The 5,358-nt window shown below is 47.3% G+C and overlaps 1 protein-coding gene across 6 annotated transcripts in view; it reads left to right on the top strand.

Annotated features, from left to right (window-relative positions):
* Positions 1–5,358, top strand: part of USP54 (ubiquitin specific peptidase 54) — a 213,092-nt gene that overhangs the window by 89,096 nt on the left and 118,638 nt on the right. The window lies entirely within an intron of this gene.

Raw genomic sequence — 5,358 nt, 5'->3', positions numbered from 1 at the left:
GCCTGAGTTCATTGAGATCAGCTTTCCTAAAGTCTAGCACTTTCACCCTACTAGTTACCTTACCCACTCGACGCCTTATGGTGAATTCTATTATTAGGTGATCACTGTCCCCCAGATGGCTACCGATCTGTAGGTCCCCTACCATGTCATCCCCCGTTGCCAATACCAGATCCAGTATGGCATTCCCCCTAGTGGGACCGTGTACCTCCTGTGTCAGGTGGAGGTCCTGTACACAGCTTAGAAACCTGCATGAGCGGTGGGACTTTGCCGTCTGCGTCTCCCAGCAGATGTCTGGGTAGTTTAGGTCCCCCATGACTACCACATGTCTGGGTAGTTTAGGTCCCCCATCACTACAAGAGTACTAGTTGACGGGAGCAAATCAACGTGGCACAGGGTGACCAGTAGAGTCCCTCAGAGCTTGGTACTTGGGCCAGTACTCTTTAACATCTTCATCAATGATCTGGATTCAGGAGTCAGATGTAAACTGGCCAAGTTTGCAGACGATACCAAATTATGGGGGAGGGTAGTCACACCACAGGACAGGCTGGGCGTATGGGCTAACTTGGACACACTTTAAAGGTGGGCCAACCAAAACTTGATGGCCTTCAATGCAGAGAAGTGTAAGGTGCTGCACCTCAGTAGGAAGAACCCTCAGCATACTTACAGGCTCAGCAGTGCTATGCTCACTAGCACCACGACTGAAAGGGACTTGGGGGTCTTGATTGACCACAAGATGAATATGAGGGATCAATGTGATGCTGTGGCTGGCAAAGCTAACCAAACTCTGGTGTGCATCCACCAATGCTTCTCAAGCAAAACCATGGATGTCATCCTCCTGCTTTACTCGGCCTTGGTGAGACCGCAGCTGGAGTACTGCATCCAGTATTGGGCCCCCATTTCAGGAAGGATGTGGAGAAGCTTGAGGGAATCTAGAGGAGAGCCTCTCATATTGATCCAAGGCCTGGGGGGAAGACCATACGAGGAGAGGCTGAGGGACTTGGGACTCTTCAATCTAGAGAAGAGAAGGCTCAGGGGGGACTTGGTGGCAGCCTACAATTACATAAGAGGGGTACATCAGGACCTGGGAGAGCATCTGTTCACCAGAGCTCCCGAAGGGATAACAAGGTCTAATGGCCATAAACTCCAGGAAGGCCAATTTAGATTGGATATAACAAAACATTTCTTTACAGTGCATGTGTCCATGGTCTGGAACAAACTCCCCCCAGAGGTGGTGCAAGCACCCACTCCACACTCCTTCAAAAAACAGGTGGATATATTTCTTGCTGGGATTACTTGATCCCAGCTGACTTCCCACCTACGGCAGGGGGGGCTGGACCCGATGATCTCTTGAGGTTCCTTCCAGCCCCTAATATCTATGAAATCTATGAAATACGGATACAATATTGGTCAGCATGATAAACAATAGACTTGGCATACTGGTAGCCTTACTGTTATCAAGTTTTTGTAGGCATCATGGAGGGATTTGATAATGAAGTGTTTTGTGGATGTTTATGGGGAGCTCCTGCAGAGGATTTCCATTCTAGCCTCATCCAAATTTCCTTCACTATTTTTTTTGTTTTGTTTCCCCTCTCTTCTTTAAATATGATCCCCTCACCTGTCTATCACTCTGGTTGCTAAGCAGCTCACTGAAGTAGGTGAGAGGCCCCTTTGCCTATGTGACTGGCCTCACACACCTAGGTGGAGGCTTAAACTCCCTATTGTTTTAACAAGGACCTCATGACTGGGGGTGGAGCCAGGAGCCGCTCTCCTTCTGCCTGGTAATGGGTGATGCATTTCAAATTGGTTGGCTGGCAGCCAAAATCTGCTGGCCCTAATTGGATCAGGTAGATGATGTCAGAAGGTCTATATAAACCAAGACTGCCCAGGAGGAAGGAACAGCAGCCATGATGAAGACACTGAGAGCAGCTGAACATCTGCAGCTCATTCTCTCTCTCTCTTGAAACACATGGACACACTATGAATTGCCTGCCTCCAGAGGAAAGCTCTATCAGCCTCTGGATCAGGGGCGGGCAAAATGTGGCCTGCAGGCCGGATGTGGCCCACCAGACCATTCTACCTGGCCCACGGGGCCCCTAAAAACTTTAGAAAATTAATATTAATCTGCCCTTGGCTGCCTGTCATGCGGCCCTCAATGGCTTGCCAAAACTCAGTAAGCAGCCCTCCATCCAAAATAATTGTCCGCCCCTGCTCTGGATGATACTTGTGAGTAAGCTACTTGAGATGTAATTAGATATATAACTTGCAGTAACACAGATGTGTGATCAAAGGCTACTATGCCACTGTTTACTCTAAGGGTTATTCTTTGATGTTGCTCTATCCTGTATTGTATCCTAAGCCTTCCTTCTGTACCAGTAAAGTTCTCCGAGCATAGCACGGGAGACTTATTGGGAGAGGGACTGGGTTATGCCTTGGTGATCCCTTGGTCTGGCTGACTAAGGGAGGCTACTCTTTGGGCTTCTGGCTAAAGGAAGCACCCCAGGTTCTTGCAGTGGGTCGAGCACTCTTCAGGTCTGTAAAGCTGGTGTACCTCAAGAGGCCCAGAGCTACTAACAGACCAAGACTCTTGAGTGGTGGCAGTATTACCCCCAGGCTTGTGGGTTTGCTCTGGGAAGGGGGTCGGCTGGACGTGAGATGCCCCAGGGAAGCACTTGGAGCCTGGAAGATGGACGGGCACAGTGAGCTGGGTGGCTCAGTGCAGGAGCGCCCCCTACTGGCCCAGCACAGCTCCTCCCAAGTTCAGATAGGGAAGAGCATGAAGGTGCTCAATGGAAAACTTAATGAGTAACAGTTATATAGAGCAGTGGCTCCCAAACTGTGCTACACATACCCTGGGGGTACACAAGACCGTTTTTAGGGGTACATGAAATTGTATAATGGAGGATTTAATTTTCATTATAATAATCAGCATTTAAGGGGTTAAAATATAAAATGTATGCTGGTAGGGGTATGCAGGTAGGTATGTTAAGTCTGGAAGGGGGTACACAATAAGAAAAAGTTTGGGAACTCTGATACAGAGTAACAGGAGGCTGGCATCCTGACTGTTAGAGATAGGAGCTAACATCTTGCTCTACTGAATAAGAGATGATAGCTAGTGGTTTAGGTAGTTCTGATGGGTGGTAAAAGAAAGATAGGCCACTTTTGTTTGATGTAACAGAGAAGGGGGAGCTTATGAAGGGATAGAAAAAGAGGTGATATAGTCCAAGTGACAGGGTAGGAAAATGGTCCTTGCAATAGTGTTCTGAATGGATGCAAGTAGGGCAAGATTGTATTTGTCAAGGCCAGAGAAAACAATGTTGCAGTAATAGATACAAGATTCAAGAGAAGAATTTGGATTAGTGTGTGTAACTATATGTATGGATGGGAAAGACTGTGTCTTAGAATTCATAGGAAGAAAGAATGTGCAACATTTAGACAGCTTGGATTTGAAGACATATATGAAGATCCAAGTTGAAGATGGCAAATAGTGATAGGCAGTGATGGTGGTGTCCAGTGTGATAGAGCAGGGGTGTCTAACTCCAACATATACCACCCTCTCCCCCAGCTGGGTCTGGACTGTGGGATTCTTTGTGGGCAGGATCTGGATGCAGCAGAGTAAAGTGTGGGGCAGGCAGCAGCAGTGGGGTTGATATAGCTATCACTTGTGCCCCACCACTACTGACAGACATGCTCAACAGCTTTTTGCCTGGATTTTGGGGGCAAGGAGTTGACCCCAAGTTCTCTGTCCCACAGTGTGTAAGTTTGACACTGTGTAAATTTGACACCCTGATCAAGAAAAGGCCACTACTTTTGAAACAATGCAGAACAGTTTGAGGGGAAGGTGATCAGCCCTCAATGGTGAAAGAACAGTTATGGGGCTATTTAGAAAAGCTGGATGTAGACACGTCCATGGGGCTAGATGCAATGCACCTGAGGGTGCTGAGGGAGTTGGCTGTTGTGATTGCAGAACCACTGACCATTATCTTTGAAAACTCGTGGCGACAGGGGGAGGTCTTGGACGATTGGGAAAGGGCAAATATAGTGCCCATCTTGAAGAAAGGGAAGAAGAAGAATCCAGGGAACTACAGACCAGTCACCAGAAAAATCATGGAAACTGGTCCTCAAAGAATCCATTTCTAAGCACTTGGGGGAAAAGGAGGTGATTAGCAGCAGTCAGGATGGATTCACCAAGGGCAAGTCCAACCTGATTGCCTTCTACAATGAAATAACTGGCCCTGTGGATTTGGGAAAAGCAGTGGATGTAATATATCTTGAGTTTAGCAAGGTTTTTGATACAGTCTCCCACAGCATTCTTGCAAGCAAGCTGAGGAAGTATGGATTGGATGAATGGATTATAAGGTGGATAGAAAGCTGGCTGAATTGTTGAGCTCAACGAGTAGTAATTAATGACTTAAAGTCTAGCTGGCAGCCAGTATCAAGTGGAGTGCCCCAGGTGTCAGTCCTGGGGCCTGTTTTGTTCAATATCTTCATTAAGGATCTGGAAGATTCGATGGATTGCACCCTCACCAAGTTCACAGATGACACCAAGCTAAGGGTCATAGTAGATACACTGGACAGAAAAATCCCATGCTCCTCTACAGCCTGAGGACTGACTGGTTTACCAACAGCTCTGCCGAAAAGGACCTGGGGGTTACAGTGGGCAAAGCTGGATATGAGTCAGCAGTGTCCCCTTGTTGGCAAGAAGGCTAACGGCATACTCAGCTGCATTAGTAGGAGCATTGCCAGCAGATCATGGGAAGTAGTTATTACACTCTATTCTGCACTTGGCGAGGTCACATCTGGAGTACTGTATCCACTTTTGGGCCCCCCATTATAGAAAGGATGTGGACAAGTTGGAGAGAGTACACCGGAAGCAACAAAAATGGTTTGGGGGCTGAGGCACATGACTTATGAGGAGAGGCTGAGGGAACTGGGCTTTTTTTTTAGTTTGGAGAAGAGAAGCCTGAGAGAGGGGATTTGATAGCAGCCTTTAACTTCCTGAAGCCTTTAACCACCTGTTCTTAGTGGTGACAGATGACAGAATAAAGAGCAATGGTGGCAATTTGCAGCAAGGGAAATTTAGGTTGGATATTAGGAGAAACTTTCTCACTCAGAGGGTGGTGAAGCCCTAAAACAAGTTACCTAGAGAGGTGGTGGAATCTCCATCCTTGGAGGTTTTTAAGGCCCAGCTTGACAAAGCCCTGGCTGGGATGATCTAGTTGGGGATGGTCCTGCTTTGACCAGAGTGTTGGACTGGATGACCTTCTGAGGTCCCTTCTAACCCAAATTTTCTATGATTCTGTGAAAATCCACTACAAAAACAAGGAACTGAATAAATTCCTGCCTCTGGCAAGAGTGAGA

Source organism: Alligator sinensis, unplaced genomic scaffold, assembly GCF_000455745.1.
Source record: "Alligator sinensis unplaced genomic scaffold, ASM45574v1 scaffold109_1, whole genome shotgun sequence".
Taxonomy (NCBI): Eukaryota; Metazoa; Chordata; order Crocodylia; family Alligatoridae; genus Alligator; species Alligator sinensis.
The sequence above is the reverse complement of the archived record's forward strand: the minus strand, read 5'-3'. Positions and strand labels throughout refer to the sequence as shown.